Genomic DNA, 27,019 nt, shown 5'->3' with positions numbered 1-27,019 from the left:
AGTTTGTCTTCTGCTGTCTTTCACCTACTTTATTGGATCCCAACTGCTCTTATAGTAACTGGGCTTTGAGAAGAGGTACTGGGAGACATGTTCTACTCCCAGAAGCTCAACCCAGCTGGATCAAGGAATGATGAATATTTGAAACCATCAACATAATCAAGGCTGCTTGTGGGAGCATTTATTTTTGTTCTTTGCATAACGAAGTGCTGGAGAGAAAATAGCCCAAATAAGAATTATTAATATGGTGTGTCATTTGCTGATAATTTCACGAAACAGCTGTGCTGGGATGGGAACAATTGTTTATTACGGGAAAATGAAAATAGATTTGGACCCAAATCTACTCATGAAGAATCAGAACTGGTCAGAAGTTCTCTTCGAAGTGCTCGTTCCAAAGGAATTTCCAAATTATTTGAAGCTGTTATCTTCGCACACCGCTCAGAATTATGGAATTCTATGGAGGGTTGTGTTTTCTTCTTTTTAAATTAGGTTCCAGTTCTCACTGAGGCCTACTGCTCAAGGTTGTTTTTTTTTTAATTAAGTTCGATCGTGTCCGATTCTCAGAGACTGTCTAGACAGGTTTCTTCGCAAAGTTTTTTAGAAGGAATTTGCCATTGCCTCCTTCCTAGTTGAGAGCAAGTCACTGGTCCAAGGTAACCCAGCTGTTCTGTCCCCGTCTCACACACGCACACAAACAGATAGCCAGGGGTTAAATAAAACTGGCAGACAACAAATTCTTTCAATAAGAGGATTGGCAGCAACCCAGTAGCTGCTTGCCAAGAACTTTACTCATAGAGGGAGGGGTTGTTCCTCCGACAGATAAATCCAAACAAGATACACACAGTTCAAGAATTGTCAAGTCCAGTCTGTATTAAATCCAAGGCAGATAACGTTGTTTCATAGATACAATGTAACTCACTAGTAGTTTGTTTTGTCCATCACAGAGTCTGAATGGCCACCTCGCCCCCTTTTATCCCCTATGGGGTGTGGTCCAGTGACTCAGCCTAATCTCTGGCACACCTCCTCTTCTGCTGCGCGCGCCTGTCTCTCTGACGCTGGTGTGGATCCAGCCAAGACTTATCTCCATCACTGTCCGACTGTGAGGAGATACCTGGCTCCTGGCCAATCTCTTCTCCTTCAGGAGACACCTGAGGCATTGCCAGAGAAGAGGGTCCTGGAGAGGGAGGCCTGGCCAACTCCTCTCCTTCATGTTCGGAGCCTTCTCCCTCCGATAACACAGGCTCAGGTAACGGAGCCACAACACCAGCTGGCTTTTATGCCTAAATCAGAACTAGAACTCACCATCTCCTGGTGATTGGCCCAAATTCGCCCAGCTACCTTTCATTATGAAATATCATGGCTTAGGGCCGGGGTATCTATGAGACCGCCTTCTGCCACCAATAGCCTCCCACCGGCCAGTTTGCTCGCACAGAGAGGGCCTCCTCAGGGTGCCGTCGGCCAGACAATGTCGGCTGGCGACCCCCAGGGGGAGAGCCTTCTCTGTGGCAGCACCTGCCCTCTGGAACAACCTCCCCCCAGAGATACGCACAATACCAGACCTCCGGACTTTTCGTCGGGCCCTCAAAACACATCTTTTTCACCTAGCCGGGCTGGCTTGATCCCATCCCTTCGGTTTTAATTTGTAATTGGTTTTAATCTGGGTTGTTTTAAATGGCTAGCCAAAATTATTTAATGTTTTATAAATTGCTTTTAAATTTTATATGTTATGTTTTTACCGTGGCTGTTCACCGCCCTGAGTCCTGTTGGAGAAGGGCAGTATACAAATTAAATAAATAAATTAATAATAATAATAATGTTGAGACCCTAGAAAGAGTGCAGAGAAGAGCAACAAAGATTATCAAGGGTCTGGAAGCTAGATCATACGATGAATGGTTAAGGGAACCAGGTATGTTTAGTCTAATGAAGAAAAGGATTAAAGGTGACATGATAGCAGGATTCCAATATTTGAGGGGCTACCACAAAGAAGAGGGGAGGTCAACCTATTCTCCAAAGCACCAGAAGGAAGGACAAGAAGCAACGGATGGAAACTCATCAAGGAGAGAAGCAACCTGGAACTGAGGAGAAATTTCCTGACGGTGAGAACAATTAACCCGTCGAACGACTTGTCGCCAGAAGTTGTGGGTGCTCCATCACCTTTGATGATAAAGGGTCTGGAGGCTAAAATGTATGATGAAGGTTTGTGGGAACAAAGTGCGTCTAGTCTAACAAGGAGTAAGGATGACATGACAGCTATCTTCCAGTACTTGAAGGGCTGCCACAGAGAAGATGGGGTCAACGTATTCTCCAAAACACCAGAGATCAAGAAGTAATGAGCAGAAGATCATTAAAAAGACAGCCAACCTTGAAAATAAGGGGACATTTTGTGACAGGGAGATCAATTAATCAATGGAACGACTTGCTTCCAGAAATTGCAAATGGAGGTTTTCAAGAAGAGACTTCCGTTGGTCTGGAATAGTATAGGCCAAGGTCTCCTGTTTGAGCAGAGGGTTGGATTAGAAGACTCCAAGGTCCCTTCCAACTCAATTCTTCTAACATTTAGTGGTTCCTTCAGCATCATGTCACTCCTCAATTTTTCCATCTTCTGGTTTCTCCTTCGGTTCTTATTTTTCAGCTGGATTTTCCCACCACGTCAGGCTCAATTGCTTTGTGCGTCGCTTTGTGCCTTGGTGTGTTTTCTTAACCCAGCCAGACCTCAAGTCTATGGTTGAGTATGCTGGGTCGCGGCCAGCCAACGTGGTCCTATTCTCCACGAGTGACCCTCATGTGGAGCGAACACAGCTGTTTGTTCTCTCTGCTCGCGGTATTTGCATGACATCTGAGCCACGAAAAGAAGCGAGCCACAGTCACCTACCCCAGCCAAATGGGGAGATTATGGTTCAGCGAATCGTGTCGATTCAGAAAAAAAAAATGTTTGCTGGAATAAATTGTGTTAGGTTAACCTTGAATTAGCCCATTATATGAACCTTTTTTTGAAGAGGTTGGAACGAAGTAAGGAAGAATATGAAAACAACTAACATATATACCATATTTTCTGGAGTATAAGACGCACCTTAGTTTATGGGGGAAGAAAATAAGAAAAAAGCTGATTGTCGTGTGGATCGGCCTCCCAGAATACCCCAATCAGCTGTTCCCAGAGATGAATTTTAGCAACAGGTTTGTTGGTTGTGAGCTCTGTGCCTTGCTTTTTTTTCCTGCCTCTAAAACTTCTGAAACTCTGTTTCAGAAAAAAACTTTTTTTTCTGCCTCTGAAAGCCTCCGAAACAGAGCTTCAGGAAAAAAAAAAGGCTTTTTTTTCCCCACACCTGGCTGGCCCTGCCCACCCCACCTTGCCCCTCCCAGGAGTCTCCACGGGGCCCATTTTGGATGCAGGTAAGTGGAGGATGTGTGTGGAGGCTCGGGGAGGACGAAAAACGGCCTACCGGAAGTTCGGGAAGGCCCGAAATTGGCCCGTTTCTGGCCTCCAGAGGGCCTTTGGGGCCTGGGGAGGCTGTTTTCGCCCTCCTGGAGGCTCAAAGAAAGCCTCTGGAGCCCAGGGAGGGCAAAAACGCCCCTCCCTGCCATGGTGCAGGAGGCCGACTAGGCCACGCCCACCCAACAACTGAGCAAATAACCCCTGTGATAAAGTTTTTGAAGCCTACCCCCGATTATCACCTCCAGAGGTTTTGGGTACTGCCTCCAGAAGTTGTTCATGCTCCAACAGTGGAAGTTTGGAAGAAGAGATTGCATAGCCAGTGTTGTGGTCCGCCAGCAGCCTGCGGAGCTGGCAGCGGAGTCGGACAGTGAGGAGGCTGGGGAAGAACATGGGCCAGTCCTGGAGGCTGAGGAAGGGCCGGATGAGGGCTCTGCATCGGAGGCAGAGATGGGGCCAGGGCCACCTGGGAATGATGTGCAGACTCCGGAGCCTCCAGAGGCTGACAGCAGAGAGGCAGAGGAATAGGAGGAGCCTGTTACTAGTGCACGCATGAGAAGAGCTGCCAGAAGGCAAGAGCAGCTAAAGCAAAAAGGACGACTCAGGAGTAAGGCCAAGAGCTGGCCATAAGGCTTAAAAGACCAGCAACGGCTCTTGGGCTCTTTAACGGAAAACAACGTTGATAGGTTTGTTTCTTGTCTTGCTGCATTTCTTTCTTGTCGGCGTCTTCTGCTTCTGAACTTTTGCCAAGAAAAGCCTTTGGCAGGTTGCCAAAGTAGACCAAGGTTGGTGATAAGGCTGAAGAATTGTGTTATGTAGAATTTGTTCTGAATTAGTTTGGACTACGCTGAGAAGGAGTTAATTCTCAGCTGTTCTAATAAAGCCTGTTTGTTTCAAACTGATTGCGTCTGATAATACCTACTTGGGCCTGGGTCACAACAGCCCCTTCTCTGAAATGACACAGGGAGGGTCTTCTGCTTGATTAGGGGGCTGGACTAGAAGACCTCCAGGGTCCCTTCCGACCCTGATTTTCCGTTTTCCTGTCCTTGTTCATGAGAGGAGGACTTGCAGTTGCCTCATCAGCCGAACTCTTTCGAAAACATTCCTCGTGGTTTGAAGGCTGATTTGAACCCTGGGAAATGATGCCGAAATCAGATAGAAGTCAACCAGTGCAGCTAGTCCTCGAGTTACGATGGTTCACTCAGTGGCCGTTTGAAGTTACAATGGCACTGGAAAAAAGTGACTTATGACTGTTTTTCACAGTTACGACCATTGCAGCCTCCCCACGGTCATGTGATCGACATTCAGATGCTCGGCAATAGATTCATATTTATGACCGTTGCAACACCCCTTAGGTCCTAATATCTCCTTACTAAAACAAAATTCTGCCTATCAAATGTTTAAATATAATCATAAAGCTTTTATCTTTTATATCTTTTTTCCAACCAATAATAGAAACAGTTCCATATTCTATAACACTCTATCTCTTCCCTATCTTTAATCCTTAAAGTCAATCTATTCATTTCCGCACAGTCCATAATTTTTTTTTTATCACCTCATCTTCCAAAGGTATTTTCTCTGCTTTCCAATTTTGAGCATAAACAATTCTTGCAGCTGTTATTGCATGTATAATCAAATAAGTGTTTTCCTTAACTAGTCTTTTCTGGAAGGATACCCAATAGGAACAGCTCTGATTTAAATTCAATACATAACTATATCATCTCTTCCGACCATGTTTTAATTTTATTCCAATAATTTATTTTGCTTCTGGACATGTCCACCACATAGGAAAATAAGATCCTGGTAGCTGATGACATTTCCAACATTTAGCTGATTTATCTTTAAACATTTTTGCTAACCTCTCTGGTGGCACATGCCATCTATAAAACATTTTATATCGATTTTCCTTGTATGCAGTAGACATCGTTAATTCATAATTCCTTTCCCCCATTTAAGTTAAGTGCGGTGATTCACTTAACAACAGTGGCAAGAAAGGTCGTAAAATGGGGCAAAACTCCCGTAACCCAATGTCTCCCTAAACAACAGAAATGCTGGGCTCAATTGTGGCCATACTACCTACATATCCAACAAATACATTAATCAGTTTCCCCATCATTCTAATTTTATTCCCTTTCCCTTCATCCCTGTTTATCTTTTACAATGGATCCAAAGCCACCCGTCCTTGATTTCCACAAAAAGAGTTTCAGAACAGCTAAAAAAAACAAAAACACCAGCCTTCCTTTCTGATGATATTTCACTTTTCTTTGCAAAAAAAAAAACCAGAAAAAAATTGCTTTCTCGTTTTGGTCTTTGCATGTCCTCGCTTAGCCTTTTCTTCTGTCATCCTTGCTTGCTCCCGGTGATGTCATCGTGTGGTCGTTTTTAGATATAGGCTTACATCGCATTGGGAAATCAAACCCCTTCTGGAAAAAAAAAAATTGGGAAACGGCCGGAAACAGGGAAATTGAATTAAATCAAAATGGTGACAGCAGCTAGCAAAAAAAAGAATCAACAACCAGACACATGAATCTAAATATTCCAAAGCTCTGGCTTTGTGTAATTATAAAGATCCTGACAAATCTGAATAATGGGCCCTATTCAGTGGTGGGTTTCAAAAATTTTTATATTGGTTCGATGGGCGTGGCTAGGTGGGGGGCATGTGACTGAGTGGGCGTCGCCAGCTTGACATCACGTCCACGCCCACATGACCCCCTCCCCACCTAGCCACGCCCACAGGAAAAGGTAAGAAATTTTTTGGAATTTCCACCTATCTACCCCCGCCCTCCCTTCGCCAGTCATCCCCATTTCTGGACCAGCCGCTATGGAAGGTAAGCAGCCTGAACAAAGAATCCGGAAGAGCCTTGGTAGTACAGGGGTTTAAGGCACCCTGTTATTAAGCTGGTTATTAAGACCAGCTGCCTGCAATTACTGCAGGGTTCGAATCTCGCCAAGCTCAAGGTTGACTCAGCCTTCCATCCTTTCTAAGGTAGGTAAATTGAGGACCCAGTTTGTGGGGGCAATAAGCTGACTTTGTAAAAATATACAAAAGGATGAAGGATATTGCTGAGCACATTGTAAGCCGCCCTGAGTCTTCGGAGAAGGGCGGCATATAAATCAAATTAAAAAAAAAAATTTTTTTTTTTTTAAAAAAAGGCAAGCTGACTGTAGTTTTCGGTGCTCCCCAGTCAGCCGCTGCTGCTGGAAAGCGGCTGGCAAAGAAGCCTCCCAGGCTTCTTTCGGCAGGCCGCCAAAAAGTACCGGAGGTTGTGGAAAAAGCTGCTGACGCTGCCGCCATATTCTTCGCACATGCTCATCCCGTTAGACTTGCAAGGCAATGGGATGTGCTGGCGCTAAGAACTTGGCGGCAACGAACATGGCAGGCAGGGCGAGCAAGCGGTGACTGGAGGACCGGTTCAGGGGCTATTGTTACCGTTTCAGCGACCTTGGCCAAATTTCCACCAACGGTTCGCGCAAACCGGCTGAATATCACCTCTGGCCCTATCCAACAAAATGCATTTTTAATGTGGAGAAAAGCAAAGTTTGACATTTAGGCAGGGGGGAAAAAAATCAAAGGTATAAGTACGGATTAGGCGAGACCTGGCTCAAAAACAGTCACTGTGAGAGGGACCTTGGAGTCCTAGTGGACGATCATTTGAATATGAGCCAGCTGTGTGGAGCAGCAGCCAAAAAAAGCGAATACAATCCTGAGTTGTATAAACAGGGGCATAGAATCAAAATCACATGACGTATTAGTACCGCTTTGTAAAGCCTTAGTAAGGCCACATCTGGAATACAGCACCCAGTTTTGGTCACCATGCTACAAAACAGATGTTGAGATTTTGGAAAAAGGGCCAAGAAGAGCAACTGAGATGATTAAAAGGCCTGGAGACTAAAACATATGAAGAACGGTTGCATGATTTGGATTTGGCTAGTCTAGAGAAAAGAAGGACTACGGGGGGACCTGATAGCAGGATTCTAGTATTTGAGGGGCTGCCACAAAGAAGAAGGAATCAAGCTATTCTCCAAAGCACCAAAGGGTAGGACAAGAAACAATAGATGGAAACTAACCAAGGAGAGAAGCAACCTGGAATTAAGGAGAAACTTTCTAACTGTGAGGACAATTAGCCGGTGGAACAGCTTGCCACCAGAAGTTGTGGCCGCTCCACCACTGGAGGACTTTAAGAAGAGATTGGACAGAACACCTGTCTGAAGCACTGTAGGGTCTCCTGCTTGAGCAGGGGGTTAGACTAGAAGACCTCCAAGGTCCCCCTCCATCTCTGTTATTCTGATTCTGGTTCCGATTTCCAGAAATGTCAAGTTTTCCTTCGGCACGCTGCAATTCCGACAGCATCCTTGCAAACAGATGTTCGGTTCTGACTGCAGCGGAGATGAGCTTTTGCCAGATCTCCCCTGGCAGATCCAAGCGGAGTTTCTCCCCGGGAAATCTCTGCCAATTGAACGTAACGTGGTTAGCCCAAACCGAGTTGCCAAGGCAAATTAGCCCATTCGCTAATATGAAAACTGAAGTGGCGGTAATGAAACCGGCTAATGAAAGGGTAAGAGCTACCGATCCCTACCAGGCGACGCGTGTACAAAAAGGAATAAAAAGAAAAGCCTTTCGCACTAAAATGGGATGTTAAAGTGCTATCTAAAAGCTTAATGTTGCTCAAGAGGCTATGATTATGTCTGGTGACCTAATGGTGGAGCAGAGAGAGAGCAATTTTGGGGGGGGGGGGAAATGTTAGCAAAGGAAAGTCAAAGGGTTCCTTTAATACACTCCTCGGGTTGACGCTTGTAAAGGCAACTTTTATTTAACTCTCTCCCCGCTCTCTCTCCCACTCCTGTGTACAGGGAGTCCTCAACTTATAGCAGTTCATTTAGTGACCGTTCGAAGTTACAATGGCACTGGAAAAAGTGACTTATGACCAGGGGTTTAACAATCGGTTCTCTGCTCAGTTGCTGAGTGGGCGTGGCCATGGTGGACGTGGCCTACTCGGCCTCCTGCACCATGGTGGGGGGGGCATTTTCGACCTCCCCAGGCTCCAGAGGCTTTTCTTGAGCCTCTGGGAGGGCGAAAACAGCCTCCTGCGGGCTCCGGAGGCCCGTTTCCAGACTTTGGAACTTCCAGGAGGCCCGTTTCCGGACTTCCGGAACTTCCAGGAGGCCCGTTTTTCACCCTCCCAGAGCCTCCGCGCAGCCACTGCACTTACCTGGCATCCAAAACAGGCCATGTGGAGACTCCTGGGAGGGGCGGGGTGGGGTGGATGGGGTCAGCCAGTCCTTGTAACTACCGGTTCGGCGAACCAGATTAAAATTAACATCCGGTTCGCTCAAAGCGGTCCTAACCGGCTGAATTCCACCCGTGCTTATTATCGTTTTTCACCCTTATGACGGTTGCAACATCCCCAGGGTCACGTGATCAAAATTCAGAAGCTTGGTAACCGGTTCATATTTATGACGGTCGCAGTGTCCCGGGGTCACATGATCCCCTTTTGCGACCTCCTGACAATCAAAGTCAATGGGGAAGCCAGACTCACTTAACAACCGTATTCCTAACTTAACAACGGCAGTGATTCATTTAACAACTTGTGGCCAGAAAGGTGGGAAAATGGGGCAAGCCTAACTGAAGAACTGTCTCACTTAGCAACGGAAATTTTGGGCTCGGTTGTGGTCGTAAATTGAGGACTGCCTGTATTCTTATGTTTATATCCTTCTTTCGTTTGCCAAGGCACTGGCAAGAGAAAAATCAATCTTCCTGTTTAATTTCGCAGTTTTAATAATCCGGTGAAAAAGAAGCAACGATTATTTTAACCTTTAGAGGCATTTCAAAGAGGCTGTTGTGTGCTCACTTTATGATGTTAACATCGGTGGCGACAGGAGCTGGCTTTTAATCATCTGAATGCTCTATTGTCCGCATTATTAATAATCACAGATTAGGTAGGAACATCCATCTCTGACTGATAACATCAAAAGAAAAGTCTAAGGCAGTCTGGAATGGCTTGGTCATTTGCAATCTTCTGAACGTCCGTTGGACATAATAAAAATAAGGTAAAGATAAAGATTTCCCTTGTCCAGTCTTGTCTGAGTCTAGGGGACAGTGCTCACCACAGTGTTTCTTGGCTGAGGGCGCCAGCAATTTCCGTGGCCACGTGGCCAGCATGGCTAAACACCAAAGACGCACAGAAGGCTGTTATCTTCTCACCCAAGTGGTACCTGTTTTTCTACTCGCATTCCCATGCTTTCGAACTGCTAGGCTGAGGCAAGGAATGGGAGCTCACCCCATCTCTCTACTCTTGGGTCTCGAACCTGCCCACCCCCTTTCCCAGACATAATAAAATAGCAAGGAATGCCAACCAGTTCGTGCCATTCGTTTCATTTGTCCGTTTTGTATACCACCATAATTCCATAATTCCCAGGGATGATTTAATCACTTATAGGTTAGACAGTTTTCATGCCTAAGGCGGGACTAGAACTCACAGTCTCCTGGTGATTGGCCCAAAGTCACCCATCCAGCTTTCAAGTCTAAGGCAGGACTAGAATTTACCATCTCCTGGTGATTGGCCCAAAGTTACCCAGTTGGCTTTCATACCTAAGACTGGACTAGAACTCACCGTCTCCTGGTGATTGGCCCAAAGTTACCCAGTTGACTTTCATGCCTAAAGCGGGACTAGAACTCACCGTATCCTGGTGATTGGCCCAAAGTTACCCAGTTGGCTTTCATACCTAAGACTGGACTAGAACTCACCGTCTCCTGGTGATTGGCCCAAAGTTACCCAGTTGGCTTTAATAGCTAAGACTGAACTAGAACTCACCATCTCCTGGTGATTGGCCCAAAGTTACCCAGTTGGCTTTCATACCTAAGACTGGACTAGAACTCACCGTCTCCTGGTGATTGGCCCAAAGTTACCCAGTTGGCTTTAATAGCTAAGACTGAACTAGAACTCACCGTCTCCTGGTGATTGGCCCAAAGTTACCCAGTTGGCTTTAATAGCTAAGACTGAACTAGAACTCACCGTCTCCTGGTGATTGGCCCAAAGTTACCCAGTCGGCTTTAATAGCTAAGACTGAACTAGAACTTACCGTCTCCTGGTGATTGGCCCAAAGTTACCCAGTTGACTTTCATGCCTAAAGCGGGACTAGAACTCACCGTATCCTGGTGATTGGCCCAAAGTTACCCAGTTGGCTTTAATAGCTAAGACTGAACTAGAACTCACCGTCTCCTGGTGATTGGCCCAAAGTTACCCAGTTGGCTTTCATACCTAAGACTGGACTAGAACTCACCGTCTCCTGGTGATTGGCCCAAAGTTACCCAGTTGACTTTCATGCCTAAAGCGGGACTAGAACTCACCGTATCCTGGTGATTGGCCCAAAGTTACCCAGTTAGCTTTCATACCTAAGACTGGACTAGAACTCACCGTCTCCTGGTGATTGGCCCAAAGTTACCCAGTCGACTTTCATGCCTAAAGTGGGACTAGAATTCACTGTCTCCAGCACCTTAATTTCACTATATAGCCACAAAACCTGTATTTCTAATTCTCTCAAAATATCAGAAATGCCCAGGAGTTTAAAAAGACGTGGCTCTCTGAAAAAGCGATCTTTTCCTTTAGCAGAAGTAAACTTCTGTTAAATTCTCTCACCCTCCATCATTTAGTGTGCTTGTAAATTGAAATGATCCATCAAAAATTTAGTTCTCTCAGCCCCACTGAATGCCTGATGCGGTCTCTGGTTTTTTGGGGTTTTTTTCCCCCTCCCCCGTGGGTTGGCAGAATTCAAGAACTGCGCTTTAAATATGGATGTTGCTATGCTGCTCTATGACCATTAAAAAAAAAAAAGATTTGATTGATACAGATGCGGATTATTTTCCTTATGGTCAGCATATGCTTTTCTTGCGACTCATTTTTATTTATTAGGCATCAATAATTTGAGACGGGAGAGAAATCGGATGTATTTATCAATCTCAACCGCTCAAGAAACAGCATCTCCTCGATTCAACGGAGGAACTACGACTGTAGCATATAATGAATTTTCTCTTTTAAGAGAAAAGGGTCTTAAAAATTATTATTATTCATTAACCAAAAAATTAAAGGAGAGAGAGCAATCTCAGGGAGGTTTAGTATGGGATAAATTTTATAAATGGCTAGAAAAGAGGAAAGTAAATCCCATTTTAGAGGAGGAATGATATCTATTGAGAAACCTATTCTATATAAGATAAGTGAGGTCGGACAGACCTAATTGATATATTAAGGCACGTAAATTGTTTTGTCTTCCCCGGATTATAATGTAGAGATAGAGTACCGAATTTTTGTGTATTAAGGTACTACAAAGAAGAAAGGAAGTATGTATGTTTATTGTTGTTTTGTTTTTTGTGTGTTATCTTTTTATGATGTGTTGTCTCTATGTTTTTTAACGAAAAATGTAAATAAAGATTATTTTTTTAAAAAAATTATTATTATTCAATAACAATCAATAAGAATGTCTTATTGATGTATTAAGGGGTTTTAAAATGTTTAACCTAAGATTATAGTATTTTCGAAAGGTATATGTGACGAAATGTTTAAGTTAGACATAACTTAACTCAATGGATTAATAATATTTTTTTTTAAAAAAAAATATTATTATTATTAATCATATTTCTATGCCGCCCACTCTCTGAGGACTCTGGGCGGCTTACAACAATCGACAGTATACTAAACAGCATATTGCCCCCAATAATCTGGGTCCTCATTTTACTCACCTCGGAAGGACGGAAGGCTGAGTCAACCTTGAGCTGGTGAGATTTGATCTGCTGATCTGCTGAACTAGCAGTCAGCTGAAGTAGCTGCAGTACTGCACTCTAACCACTGCGCCACCTCGGCTCTAAACCGAGCTGTTTTGGCCTGTTGGCCGCCGGACCCTCCAGCAGCCGAATCAGAGGAGGAGGAAGAGGAGGGGGTGCGGGAGTGAGGGTCAGCATCAAGGCAACCTGAGAGCTCCGAGGGGGAAGAGGGAATGGAGCTGGGAGAGAGAGAGAGAGAGAGGAGGAGCCTGGGCTGTCCGTCAGCCCTCAGATGGAGAGTCAACAGTCCCCAGGTCCGGAGGTGGCTGATGAGGAAGAGGAGGAACAGCTGGGTCCAGTGCCTGATGCACAGAAGACAAGAGGAGAGGAGAGCAGTGGAAATCTATGGGCCGGTCCTTGGGCCGGAAGAATCACTGCTGCTAGCGAAGCCCATCCTAGCTCTAAGAATAAAAGGCAGGGGGCAGAGATGAATAGATGTGGCAGACAACTTTTTGCTGAGGCTGCTGGCACTCCTAATAAAGGAATCATTGATTTAACTTCAGAAGGTTTGTCGTGATTGGGGAGCTGGGTCAGAACAGAAGCAAAAGCAGCTTTGAAATTCAGAATCATCGTTGAAATGGTGAGGATGATGATGATGTTCAAATAGATGGCATCTACAGAGGCTTTGTCCAAAGCCTGGAGGTTATCCAAAGCTGGGTTTTTTTTTCACCTCCCCCAAAAAAGCATCTGGACTTCCTTGTTTTCTTTGAAGTCGTTTCACTTCTCATCCAAGGTGCTTCTTCGGTTCTAACTGACTGGTTAGGATTTTAGCAGAAAAGAAGGTCAGTTGCCTTTTGGGAAAAGCACTTTTGGGCCTGGATGATTGAGAATCTCCATAGATCTGGAGGATAATTGCAGACCAGCTGGATGGAGAAAGGGGAACTGCTGAAGAAGCTTGCTGAAGAATAACAGAGTTGGAAGGGACTTTGGAGGTCATTTAGTCCAAACCCCCCCCCCCCCGCCTCACCCAAGCAGACCCGACACCATTTTTGACAGATAGCAGTCCTGTTGTGGCCCGCCAACAGCCTGCGCGGATTGTGGCTGATCCCGACGACGAGGAGGCTGGTGTGGGGTCGCGCCAGCAGCCTGCGCAGCCGGTGCTCGCGTCGGACAGCGAGGAGGCTGAAGAGGATGTGATGCCAGAGGCAGAGACTCAGCCAGGGCCTTCAGAACCTCCAGAGGCTCCTTCAAGTGGAGAGAGCGAAGTGGAGGAGCCTCTCCTCAATGCTCGAGCACGCAGGGCTCCCAAAAGGCAGGAGTGGCTACTCAGGAGGAGGAGGTCTCCTCGAGAGTAAGGTTTGAGGATAATTGGCCACTCCCTTAGCCTATTTAAGTTGCACGCCGTTAGTAATTTCTTGCTGGAAACAACGTGTAATTATTACAGAGCATTTTGGAGAGTGAGTGTCTTATCGTATCTTGTTTTCTGGGCTGGTTGCCAACCTTTGCCGGACTTTGTTTATTCTTGCTACTTAATAAATTTGATAAGGACTGTTGGTGTGTGTCACAATCCTCGGGAATCCGGAGCTGGGGCAGAACAAGTCCAGATACATCAGCTGCCAAACAGATATTGTCTGAAAGAAGAAAAAAAACATTCATTTTTATTACACACATTGCTAAATCCACTGTAGGGTTGGGAAACACGGAGACTGCAGGGGGAAAAAAAGAAAAACATTGGATTGCAGCGTATTGCTTGTTTACTTGACATGGCTGTCTGTGTCGCAAATGCAACTCTAGGCAGCTAGCAAAACTAGCATAAACACAATAAAACGGATATAAAACCTACAGTAGTTGCTGAGGACACTCCAGATAAAACAACAAAAACCTCTCGAAGGCTGATCTTATTTCCTGACCGCCATAATAGTTATATTTGTTTTTTTATGGAATAGGTTTTTTTTGGTTCAATTTTTACTTCCATTGGATTATTTTAATTGGTTATTTTTTTTATTGCTTATGTATTGATTTTTCATTGCCCAGGAGAAGGAAGGAAGGAAGGAAGGAAGGAAGGAAGGAAGGAAGGAAGGAAGGAAGGAAAAGTAAGAAAGAGGGAGACAGAAAGAGAGAAAGAAGGAAAGAAAGAAAGAAAAAGAGAGAAAAAGAGAGAAAGAAAGAGAAAGAGAGAAAGAAAGAAAGAGAAAGAAAGAAAGAGAGAAAGAGAGAGAGAAAGAAAGAAAGAAAGAAAGAAAGAAAGAAAGAAAGAAAGAAAGAAAGAAAGAGGGAGGGAGGGAGACGGGAGGGAAGGGAAGGAGGGAAGGAAGGATGGATGGATGGATAGAGAAGAACGAAAAGGAAGGAAGGATAGAGAAAGGAGGAAGGAAGGATAGAAAAGGAAGGAGGGAAGGAAGGAGGGACAGAGGGAGGGAGGGAGGGAGGGAAGGAAGGAAGGAAGGAAGGAAGGAAAAAAGTAAGAAAGAAGGAGACAGAAAGAGAGAAAGAAGGAAAGAAAGAAAGAAAAAGAGAGAAAAAGAAGGAAAGAAAGAAAAAGAAAGAGAGAAAGAGAGAGAGAAAGAAAGAGAGAGAAAAAGAAAGAAAGAAAGAGGAGGGGGGAGACAGGAAGGAAGGAAGGAAGGATAGAGAAGGTAGAAAAGGAAGGAAGGATAGAGAAAGGAGGAAGGAAGGATAGAAAAGGTAGAAACGGAAGGAGGGACAGAGGGAGGGAGGGAAAGAAGGAAGGAAGGAAGGAAGGAAGGAAGGAAGGAAGGAAGGAAGGAAGGAAGGAAGGAAGGAAGGAAGGAAGGGTTTAGCCACACTTATAACGCCTTATAGACATTGACTTTAGCCCTTTTTTGGGAGAGAGCTAAACTCACACCCAAAACCGTTTGACAGCCGCAGAGGAAAGGTGCAGAAGCTGTCAATCCCAAGTCAGCTCCCTCGTTAACTAATGCTACAAGAGAACGATTGTGTTGACACCAAGCCCACTTCTGGATTTGGGGCTGGGTCACTGGCATCACGCTGAGGCAACTCCCCCACGGCCATGGGGTCAAGCAGAGCAGGCAAAAAAAAAAGGTCTCCCCAGCCTCCATTTCCAAGTGACAGAAACAGTGAAAAGGAAGACACCCAAAACTCCTTGTCAACGAAAAGCAGTACAAAACTCGCACTGCATCTAACGGTGATAGAACTCGAACTCACGGCTGGCAGAACCCAGAAGAACGAGGGGTGGACTTCAAAAATTTGAAGGGTGGGCGTGGCCATGGTGGGCATGGCCTAGTCAGCCTCCTATACCACGGCGGGGGGGGCAGCTTTTTTGACCTCTCCAGGCTCTGGAGGCTTTCCTCAAGCCACCAGGAGGGCAAAAGCGTCCTCCCCAGGCTCTGGAGGCCCTCTGGAGGCCAGAAACGGGCCCATTTCCGGCCTTCCTGAACTTCCAGTAGGCCCGTTTTTCGCCCTCCCTGAGCCTCCGCACAGGCCCTGCACTTACCTGCACCCAAAATGGGCCGCGTGGGGACTCCTGGGAGGGGCAGGGTGGGGTAGGCAGGGCCAGCCAGGAGTGGGATTTAGGGGTTCTCCGAACTGCACAGAATCTTAGCTAGGGGTTCTCCCGAACTCCTGGGCAGAATCTTTTGTAGTTTACCGTATCTGCTCGTGGCTAAACTAAGAATTTCAGGTATCAAAATTCACTCTACGAATTCTATTCGGCTTATCTGCGGAGGGGCTTCTTTGCAAGTACAGTATATACGGTACGTTTCCCCCTCAGCTTTTTCAAAGTGCTCTTATATCCCGTATAAGATAAAGGTAAAGGTTCCCCTCGCACATATGTGCTAGTCGTTGTTCCCGACTCTAGGGGGCATTGCTCATCTCCGTTTCAAAGCCGAAGAGCCAGCGCTGTCTGAAAACATCTCCGTGGTCATGTGGCCGGCATGACTCAATGCCAAAGGTGCACGGAACGCTGTTCCCTTCCCACCAAAGGTGGTCCCTATTTTTCTACCTGCATTTTTTACGTGCTTTCGGACTGCTAGGTTGGCAGAAGCTGGGACAAGGAACGGGAGCTCACCCCGTTACGCGGCGCTAGGGATTCGAACCGCTGAACTGCCGACCTTTCGATCGACAAGCTCAACATCTTAGCCACTGAGCCACCGTGACCCTATTATAGGCTTGTATATAAGCCCATTCATGGAAAAGCAGACCCTCACATTTTTAAACCAAAGTACCTTGGATAAACCTGTGGATAAGACCAATCGTGGAAAACAAAAATCACCCAAGATAACAAAAATTGTGAAGGTCAGCTTAGCTGCAAGTGAGATGTTCAGCATTTCCAACTTACAGCGAGGCAGATTTAAGTGCACCTTTGAGAGGATTGAAAGGCAGGATCATTAGATCATTAGAGACATAAATCTATCTGTGCGGTTGCTAGGCGTCAAGAATGACTCGATGGCACATAATCCATCGCAAGAAATGAAGATGTAAGTAAGATATCGTCTTCTCCTTGCTAAGCCCTAAGTATGATAGGAGTGGAATAATAATAATAATAATAATAATAATAATAATAATAATAATAATAATAATTGTTATCTCGTTTGCTGTGTATACTGTCATTTAAGGAGCCTTGGTAGCGCAGCGGACTAAAGTGCTGTTAAGTAGCACTTAGCTGCCAGCTGCCTGCAATTACTGCAAGTTCAAATCTCACCAGGCTCAAGGTTGACTCAGCCTTCCATCCTTTCGAGGTAGGTAAAATGAGGACCCAGATTGTGAGGGCAATAAGCTGACTTTGTATAAAAAAGAATACTGCTTAGGGGGGGCCGAAAGCCCTACTAAGCAGGTATATACAAAAGTATGAAGGCTATTGTTTAACGCATTGTAAGCCGCCCTGAGTCTCCGGAGAAGGGCGGCATATAAATCGAACCAATAAATAAATAAATACATTTTTGGGTATATAATAATAATGTTCTTAAGAAGGTACTTGGTTGATACCTAGGACGCTGGCAGCAACCCATATCAACCAATAGCACCAGTCAATGGTATTTGTGATGCATTTTTGAATGTTCAGTTGACTGAGTTTCATGTTTAATGAATAAAGTAAATCATCATCATCATCATCAAAGATACAAAAATCCACCGACAATCCAAACTGCCGACTTTGCAATGACAAAGCCGAAACTGTTTCACACTTAATATGTGAGTGCAGCAAAATTGCGCAAACTGATTACAAAACTAGACACGATCGAGTTGCTAAATTAATCCACTGGTCATTATGTTAAAAAAATACGACTTTTCTGTATCCGAAAAGTCATAGGTGTCAAGTTTCCGAAAGATGCCCTAATTAATTCATGAGCCATGATCCAAACTTCAAAGGAAATATATTCATTGATTAGGAGCACCATTCCGGCAATACTCGAATGTATTTAGGACTGATCCTACGTAGATTTACGTTCCCCTATGACCCTGTCTCTCCCCTCCTCTTTGGCCATGTCATAAATCACATTCTCCAATTAACTACTTTGGCTGGCTGTGAAACCTAACACCCTCCTTCTGATTGCGGTCAGAAAGAATGTATGGAATTCACTTCAGTTCTCCCTCCCTCCTGCTCATGGCAACTTGAAAGCTTTGCAAGTTGACATTAGGAGCACAAAGTGGAAAAAGTTATCAAAAAAGAGACAGTGAAGATCTTGTGGGACTTTCTAATTCAGATGGATCATCATTTGGAACACAACACGCCAGATATCATGGTTGTTGAGGGCCGAAGCATACAGTTTATTGATATCGCTGTACCAGGAGTTGCCAAAGTCAAAGAAAAAGAACTGGGAAAAAAATCATGAAATATCGCGACCTGACCATCCAAACTACACGGCTATGGATGAAACATGTCACAGTGATACCCATTGTCATCAGGGCACTTGGTACCATGTCCAAGAATTTTGCAAAACACATCAAGAAATGGCAGCTTCCTGCAATAACACCAGCGGAACTGCAAAAAAATTACGCTACTCAGAACATCGTACATCTTAAGAAGGTACTTGGTTGATCCCTAGGATGCTGGCAGCAACCCGTATCAACCATTAGCACCAGTCAAGGGTATTTATGGCACATCTTTAAATGTTCAGTTGTTTGTTTTTTTTAATTTGATTTATATGCCGCCCTTCTCCGGAGACTCAGGGCGGCTTACAATGCGTTAAGCAATAGCCTTCATCCTTTTGTATATTTATACAAAGTCAGCTTATTGCCCCCACAAACTGGGTCCTCATTTCACCTACCTTAGAAAGGATGGAAGGCTAAGTCAACTCTGAGCCTTGGAGAGATTCGATCTTACTTTAATTGCAGACAGCTGGTGTTAATAACAGGGTGCTTTAAACCACTGAACTACCAAGGCTCAGTTGACTGAGTTTCATGTTTAATGAATAAAAGAAATAATAATAATAATAATAAGCAGGCCACCACTGCGTCTACTACTATACCTAGTTCTCCAGATATATTTTTTTTTCTTTCTTTGGTGACTGTATTAAACATCACCTCTTAGCTCTTTTTCAAGTTTATGTGGTGAGATATAATTTTTCAAAAATCCAACACAGAAACAATCAGTTCTTGCTTTCCCAGGTTTGATCTAGTGTGAGAAGGACCAGCCAGCAAACAAGATGGCCGTTGCCCAGGGCACACCCGATTGTGGTTTGAAATATTGATCCACAATCTTTGAGGAGGCTCCTTCTGCGTACCCCAGGATATACACTAGGACTGTGGTGGCGAACCTATGGCACGCGTGCCACAGGTGGCACGCAGAGCCATATCTGTGGGCACGCAAGCATTGCCCTAGCTCAGCTCCAGAGCGCATGCACATGCCGGCCAGCTGATTTTCAGGCCTTCTAGGCTTACCGGTAATGTGAATAATGTGAATGGTATAGGGTCAGCTATATGAACACTGGAGGACCCTCTTTATTCACATTATTATAAAGAAAGAAAAGTGCTTGTTTAGAAATTACACTAGGTCAGCTAAATTCCATTCTTGGTAATATATATCTTCTGAGGGGCCTAGCTGTCAAGGATAAAGGACACCCATATGAAACAAAAAAGTTACTTATTAATCCAAGGCCAGCCATGAATCTATGCATCAGTGATTACAGAAGAGGAGGATGTTTAGCTAAGATTATCTCATGTACTATAAATTAATGTAGGAATTTAGTAATTAAAAAGTGTCAATTATCATGTAACAAATGTATGATAACCATATATGGAAAACTGCTGTGCCAGCAAAATCCTTTCTCTTGGATATGTATAAAAGCAGTTGTATCACAACTCTTCCTTTGTTCAGAATTGCAGTTACAAATCTGGTTCTGAAACTGCGCAATAAACTGTCTCTGGCTGACCAAGGAATGTTGTTCAGTCTTCTTTTTCTACAACACCGGAAGCCAGGAAACAGACTCTTTCCGGCCTCCAGAGGGCCTCTGGGAGGTGGGGAAGGCCGTTTACACCCTGCCCAGGCTCCAAGAAAGGCTCTAGAGCCTGGGGAAGGCGAAAAACGGGCCTACTGGGCCCACCGTGCCATCGCGTGCCAAAAATGGGGGGAGTGCGGGGGGGTCGTGAATGTGGGTCACATTGAATTATGGGTATGGGCATGCGTACGTGCAACACACACACACACCGCGATAGCCCGCTTTTGGCACACGACGGCAAAAAGGTTAGCCATCACTGCACTAGGATATGGCTGAAAGATCTGACCTTCTTTATACTACCTGGAGGACCCTGAATAGGTGGAGAGTTGTGTAAGTGTAAAACCAATATGCTCAAGGGGAGGCTCTTAGCCAGTAACAACACATTGTGTAAATGTGGAGAAACGCAGCGCCCATCCCATCTGCTGGTATGTCGGTTATTACCAGATGTCAGCACTTCAAGCTGCATTTACTCTAGTGCTGACATAAGAAGGAGAAGCGGAGGCATCTGGAAAGGGATGTTTGACTTTTCACCTACTTATTTTCCCAGGAGATAATATCCCCTAGGAGATGGGATGGGAGGGGGGAAATTCCTTTGAGCTGGAGCAGTAGATTAGGGGTAGAGTGACTTGGAAGATGGCCAATGAGTGGAGGGGAGTGGGGAACGGAAAGGGAGGGTTTTGGGTCTGGAAGTCAGTGTTGGCTGCGATGGAGTCGGATTTAGAATGTTGTGCTTAATAAATGGGAGTTTTCTTCAAAGACTTTGTTTGAAATGCAATTTATTTGAGACGACTTCGAAACCTGACACCAGAAACATATACCAATAATGGCTTATTTTTGGCCAATGAAAAAGCCAAGAAGGTGGCTTCATTCATCTGGAGCACTTCGTGGAACATCTTTGGCATTGAAAAACATCCCCATTGGTCAATTACAAAAGGCAGCTTTCCTCAGAACAGCTTACATCCTGCAGATATACCTCTATCCATCTATATATATAGATAGATAGATATTTGTTTTCTGAGGTTTTCGCGAGTGTTTGTATGTAGGTCTTTGGTTTGTATGTAGGTCTTTGGAAGAAACAGCTGCGATCACACACATTGCTCCTAGAAGCACGAAGCTGAAAACACCAGCCTAAAGATGACGAATGAGACTTTGTCGAAACGTTGCCAAGACACCTCCAATTTTACACGGGAGAAAACCCGAATAACCGAAGACCTACATATATAGATATACATCCATCCATCAATCCACCACATCTGCCTGTCCCGGGTCCTTGAGAAAAACTCAAGAGGGGGACAAAACTGCCAAATCCAGTCTCAACATCTGACTGACAGTGCAACAGACCGTAATAATAATAATATATTGTAACATTCCAGGAAGAACCAGGATTTATTTTCCCTCCCGTGAGAACAGCGTGAAAGAATCAATCTGCTACCAGCAAGTAGCACGACTGTATATTGGGAATAAAATCTACGTCTTAGCTGTACAATGGGAATAAAATCTATGCATTAGCAGTCACAGAAAACAATGACATTTCACGACGGTAATTGAGGTGGGGAAACCCAGGCTAGGAAAAAATATATCTGATCCTCAAAATTGCTATTTTGGGCTGTAAAAAAAAAATTGGAAGCACCTCTTGATCCCGGGAACTTTGATATCGGTAAGCCAAGCTGTTAACGTGGAGATAATGATGAGATTTAAGGCAATAGAGAACCACCACATCCATCTCCAGTTGAGTATTGTTTTTACGGCCTTCTCCTGGCCCACAAAGGCCATTCGGCTACTAAGGCACAGCCGAGCGGACATCAACGAAACGATTCATGAACAATTCCGAAAGGACATTACGGCCCCCGCAAAGAGGCCGTAATGTAATTCTACCTAATGAGAATGATGGTGTAGAAGCTCTTTCCTTTCTGATGGTGTTCACCCGAGCAGCTCACTTGAAAGGAACATTAATAAAGCCGTTGGGTCCCGTCTGGTGGAGTTTGCGGGACCTTAATTTCTGAACCAGATCACATCTGACCTTTTCCTCCGAGCCAAAGAGAAGGAAGGAAAATTTCGGCCCCAAATGACAATCGCATCAGAGCAATGAGATTTCACATCTTTAGCGGACGGCTCAGCTCCAAGTTCAATTCTTCATCTCTTATGAAAGGCCTCTTGATGAAGCCCCTCCACCACCCCCACACCCCTCCGGGCCCTTTCTCTCTTACAAGATGCCTCGCGAGGAACAAAAAAAACTCGAATTGCTTTCTTTCACGCGGTGCTATTTTTCTTCGTTCTCTCAAACGATCAACCCCGAAGAGCTGCCTGAAAAACGTGAGGGTCCCTGTGACGACCCAGAGCGTGGCACGAAAGCAACACAACCAGAGAAGGGATCTAACTCCCCTTTATTGCTCCAACTGTGCCCCCAAACGTTCCCACATTCACTACAAGTCCTGGAGCAAAGCTCTCACACGCACCTTCAGAAACCTCTGGCTGCAAGTAGTCCGGTAAACCAGGTTAGCCCAAACATTAACCAGGACCAGCAGTCCAATAAGACAGGGTTAACCAAACAGCAACCAGGGCCAGCAGTCCAATAAGCCAGGTTAGCCCAAACATAAACCAGGGCCAGCAGTCCAATAAGCCAAGTTAGCCCAAACATAAACCAGGGCCAGCAGTCCAATAAGCCAGGTTAGCCCAAACATAAACCAGGGCCAGCAGTCCAATAAGACAGGGTTAACCAAACAGCGACCAGGGCCAGCAGTCCAATAAGCCAGGTTAGCCCAAACATTAACCAGGGCCAGCAGTCCAATAAGCCAAGGTTAACCAAACAGCGACCAGGGCCAGCAGTCCAATAAACCAGGTTAGTCCAAACATTAACCAGGGCCAGCAGTCCAATAAGCCAGGTTAGCTAAACAGTAACCAGAGCAAGAAGTACAGCAAAGCAGGCAAACTGGCAAGCCACACAAGACAGAGTACAGCAATCTGCAGGCTTTGGCAAGTGCACACGAGGCTCCACAGATTCAACACTTGTTCCCGACAAGTGGCATTCCCACCGGCACCTCCTTACATCTCAGTCCCCAGGTGTGCCTTGTGAAAGGAGGCGGGGCACTCTCCTCCCTCATAGCCGGCTCAATCTGCGTTGTTCTCGCCTTCTCTCTTCTCTCCTTGCTCTCGGATCAGGAGGGAGTGCTCCTTGCTCTTCTCCTGAACTCTCCCTGTCTGCAGGCCTTACAAATTACAAGAAAACAGGAGAAAAAAGGACCCCCGTCCTCCTACTCCTACTCCACAAACCCTTCTAGCACTGATAATGTTCCCTAGTTGGGTCATGAAACATCTGCAAGAAAACAGGAGAAAAAAGGACCCCCGTCTTCCTACTCCTACTCCACAAAACCTTCTAGCAGTGATAATGTTCCCTAGTTGGGTCGTGAAATGTCTGCAAGAAAACAGGAGAAAAAAGGACCCCCGTCTTCCTACTACTACTCCACAAACCCTTCTAGCACTGATAATGTTCCCTAGTTGGGTCGTGAAACGTCTGCAAGAAAAACCACCAAGCTCAGAAAGCAGCGAGGACCCCATCCCCCACCCACCCAGTTCAACCCTAAGCTCCAAACATCCTCTTCTGTCGATATCGCCTCTGTCTGAGTTTGGTAGCTCTATTTATATGATTCATATAAATATGAATCATAAATAACAAATAAATAACCTTTATTTATCCTCTGGGAAGCTAGGCAGGCAGCTGGCAGGGCAGTAGGATTCCTGCCTGATTTTAAGCAGGGAAACCATGTCAGCTATGTCCGTTGTAGAGACTGAGTCATCGTTTCATGGTATGGCCAGTTTCCTGTTCCCAGTTGAGAGAGATCTGGGTTTAATTTCAGACCAATTATGTCTTTCGGAGCTGCCATCCCTTAGGACAGGGGTCCCCAAACTTGGCAGCTTTAAACCTTGTGGACTTCAGCTCCCAGAATTCCCTGCCTAGTCATGCTGGCTTGAGAATTCTGGGAGTTGAAGTCCATTCATCTTAAAGTTGCCAAGTTTGGAGACTTTTAAGACGTGTGGACTTCAGCTCCCAGAATTCCCCACTCAGTCATGCTGGCTTGGGAATTCTGGGAGTTGAAGTCCACTCATCTTAAAATTGCCATGTTTGGAGACTTTAAGACGTGTGGACTTCAGCTCCCAGAATTCCCCACCCAGTCATGCTGGCTTGGGAATTCTGGGAGTTGAAGTCCACTCATCTTAAAATTGCCATGCTTGGAGACTTTAAGACGTGTGGACTTCAACTCCCAGAATTCCCCACTCAGTCATGCTGGCTTGGGAATTCTGGGAGTTGAAGTCCACTCATCTTAAAGTTGCCAAGTTTGGAGACTTTAAGACGTGTGGACTTCAACTCCCAGAATTCCCCACTCAGTCATGCTGGCTTGGGAATTCTGGGAGTTGAAGTCCACTCATCTTAAAGTTGCCAAGTTTGGAGACTTTAAGACGTGTGGACTTCAACTCCCAGAATTCCCCACCCAGTCATGCTGGCTTGGGAATTCTGGGAGTTGAAGTCCACTCATCTTAAAATTGCCATGCTTGGAGACTTTAAGACGTGTGGACTTCAACTCCCAGAATTCCCCACTCAGTCATGCTGGCTTGGGAATTCTGGGAGTTGAAGTCCACTCATCTTAAAATTGCCATGCTTGGAGACTTTAAGACATGTGGACTTCAACTCCCAGAATTCCCCACCCAGTCATGCTGGCTTGGGAATTCTGGGAGTTGAAGTCCACTCATCTTAAAGTTGCCAAGTTTGGAGACTTTAAGACGTGTGGACTTCAGCTCCCAGAATTCCCCACTCAGTCATGCTGGCTTGGGAATTCTGGGAGTTGAAGTCCACTCATCTTAAAATTGCCATGCTTGGAGACTTTAAGACATGTGGACTTCAACTCCCAGAATTCCCCACCCAGTCATGCTGGCTTGGGAATTCTGGGAGTTGAAGTCCACTCATCTTAAAGTTGCCAAGTTTGGAGACTTTAAGACATGTGGACTTCAACTCCCAGAATTCCCCACCCAGTCATGCTGGCTTGGGAATTCTGGGAGTTGAAGTCCACTCATCTTAAAATTGCCATGCTTGGAGACTTTAAGACGTGTGGACTTCAGCTCCCAGAATTCCCCACTCAGTCATGCTGGCTTGGGAATTCTGGGAGTTGAAGTCCACACATCTTAAAGTTGCCAAGTTTGGAGACTTTAAGACGTGTGGACTTCAAATCCCAGAATTCCCAAGCCAGCATGACTGAGTGGGGAATTCTGGGAGTTGAAGTCCACAAAGCTTAAAGCTGCCAACTTTGAAGACCTCTGCCTTAGGAGTTTCAGCCCGGAGCTCCTAACGATCCACTAACAAAGACGAATTTCTCCCCGGCTCTGCTTTTCATTAAGAGGGTTTGGCAGCCCTGGAGAAGCAGCCCATGAAACCTAGAAGAAGCAGCAGCCCGTTTTGTGGTCTTTCCAGCGCTGCCTTTAATTGCAAAAACTATGTGAGGTTTCGAACATGAAACCCGAGGCCTGTGAGTCAGCCGTCCTGCGGCACCCACAAAAGCTTACGGTCAGCAGCCCTTCCGTGCAAAGCCGTGTCAGATGTGTCAAGGCGCACGTGTCCTCCGCCGACTTTTCTTGAAGTTGGCATGGCTCTAGGCCGCAAACTCTGCTCTGCCCAACTACCCTTGGTGTTTTTGTTCCTTGGCAACGGCTGGGCGAAGAGATTGGGAACGAGGCCCTGGCTTGTCGTGAACTGGGAAGTAAGCACTGGAATAGTGTGAGAACGTGGGACCGTCTCAGCCAAAGACAAAAGGCACGAAAGGCGGTATTGGAAGATCCATGGATGATCTACTCCAGTGTCTGCAGAAAACAGGGCTAAGAAAGAGGAGGAGGAGGAAGAGGAGTGGGGTCCTTGGCATTCTCTGAGCTTGGTGGATTTCTTGCAGACGTTTCATGACCCAACTAGGTAATACCATCAGTGCTAGAAGGGAATGGGGTCTGAGGAGGAAGAGGCAAAGGATAAGCGAGGGGTACCTCATGCTCTCTGAGCTTGGTTGCTTTCTTGCAGACATTTCATGACCCAACTAGGTAACATCATCAGTGCTAGAAGGGAGTGGGGTTTGCAGAGAGGAGGAGGAGGAGGAGGAGGAGGAGGAGGAGGAGGAGGAGGAGGAGGAGGAGGAGGAGGAGGAGGAGGAGGAAGAGTGGGGTCCTTGGCATTCTCTAAGCTTGGTGGTTTTCTTGCAGACATTTCATGACCCAACTAGGTAACATCATCAGTGCTAGAAGGGGGTGGGGTTTTCTCTCTGTTTATGTACATGCACGCTCCCTCTCTTCCAGCACTGATGATGTTACCTAGTTGGGTCACGAAATGTCTGCAAGAAAACCACCAAGCTTAGAGAACACCAAGAACCCCTCATTTCAACCCTGAGCTACAAATATTCTTCTTTATTACTACTAGGTAACATCATCAGTGCAAAATATATATATTGGTGTCTTGCCCTGTCAGTATTAGTGGGAGTAATCTTGATGATTCCCTGATTTGGTTGTTGTTTGCTCTTAGCTTGTTTGTCATAGCTGGTCGTTCCTTGATTGCGGTGTTGTTTACTTTTTGATCTCTCATCTTGGTGTTCATCTCTGCCCATATGGATGTTGAATGTGGTAAGAAGCTATTTTGGTCTTTTTGTTTCCTTTTTATCTTTTTTTATTGCCTCTTCTGAATGGTGTGTAGATGTTGTTTATCTCTATGTACCTGTTGATGGCTGATTTGCCTGAGACCTCCAGGAATTTTTTGGTGGCGGTTTAGGATTCGGCTTGCTCTAGGATGCTCACAGTTAAGTTAAAAATAAGATATATTTTTTTTTTAACAAACATACCTTTTTTGCTAGGGGGAAAAAACACTGGAGAAATTGACACCGTGCTAATTTCTTCACTGCTGCTACCGCCTCTACTCAGCGATGAGAAACTCACTCATACGGGTTCCAGCTTTTCCAGATGATGGATGACATTCTCCCCCAAAATTGCCTGCAGAGACAACGCTACATCATGCTGCAAAAGGATTTCAACTCGTGCATTTTGAAAAGAAAAAAAAAAAATTACTATCCCCACCGGCAGTACATTCCCCTTATGTAGAAGACTCTCTAAAAACAATACATTCTAATAATTTTATGTGGCACTAAGGATCTCTTTTTGAAGGATAGGCAATTACGCCTCCTCCCAATGCAGGTTTGAGATGCTGTTAAGAAGCCAAAAATTGAACTGCATCCTATTTTGGTCTTAGAGTCAGGTTGCTGGAAGATTAGTCCTGAAAAATTAAATCCTAGGTATGAAAAACGTATTTTAGCAAAAGCCAGGCTTGGCTCTCTGCATGGTCTCCCATCCATTTAGATGGGGAGGCGGGTTGTGCCTGTTAAAAGAAGAGGAGGGCAGAGCAAT

The sequence above is a fragment of the Pantherophis guttatus genome, chromosome 8 (assembly GCF_059756535.1).
Source record: "Pantherophis guttatus breed Tessera chromosome 8, ASM5975653v1, whole genome shotgun sequence".
NCBI classification, from domain to species: domain Eukaryota; kingdom Metazoa; phylum Chordata; class Lepidosauria; order Squamata; family Colubridae; genus Pantherophis; species Pantherophis guttatus.
The sequence above is the reverse complement of the archived record's forward strand: the minus strand, read 5'-3'. Positions refer to the sequence as shown.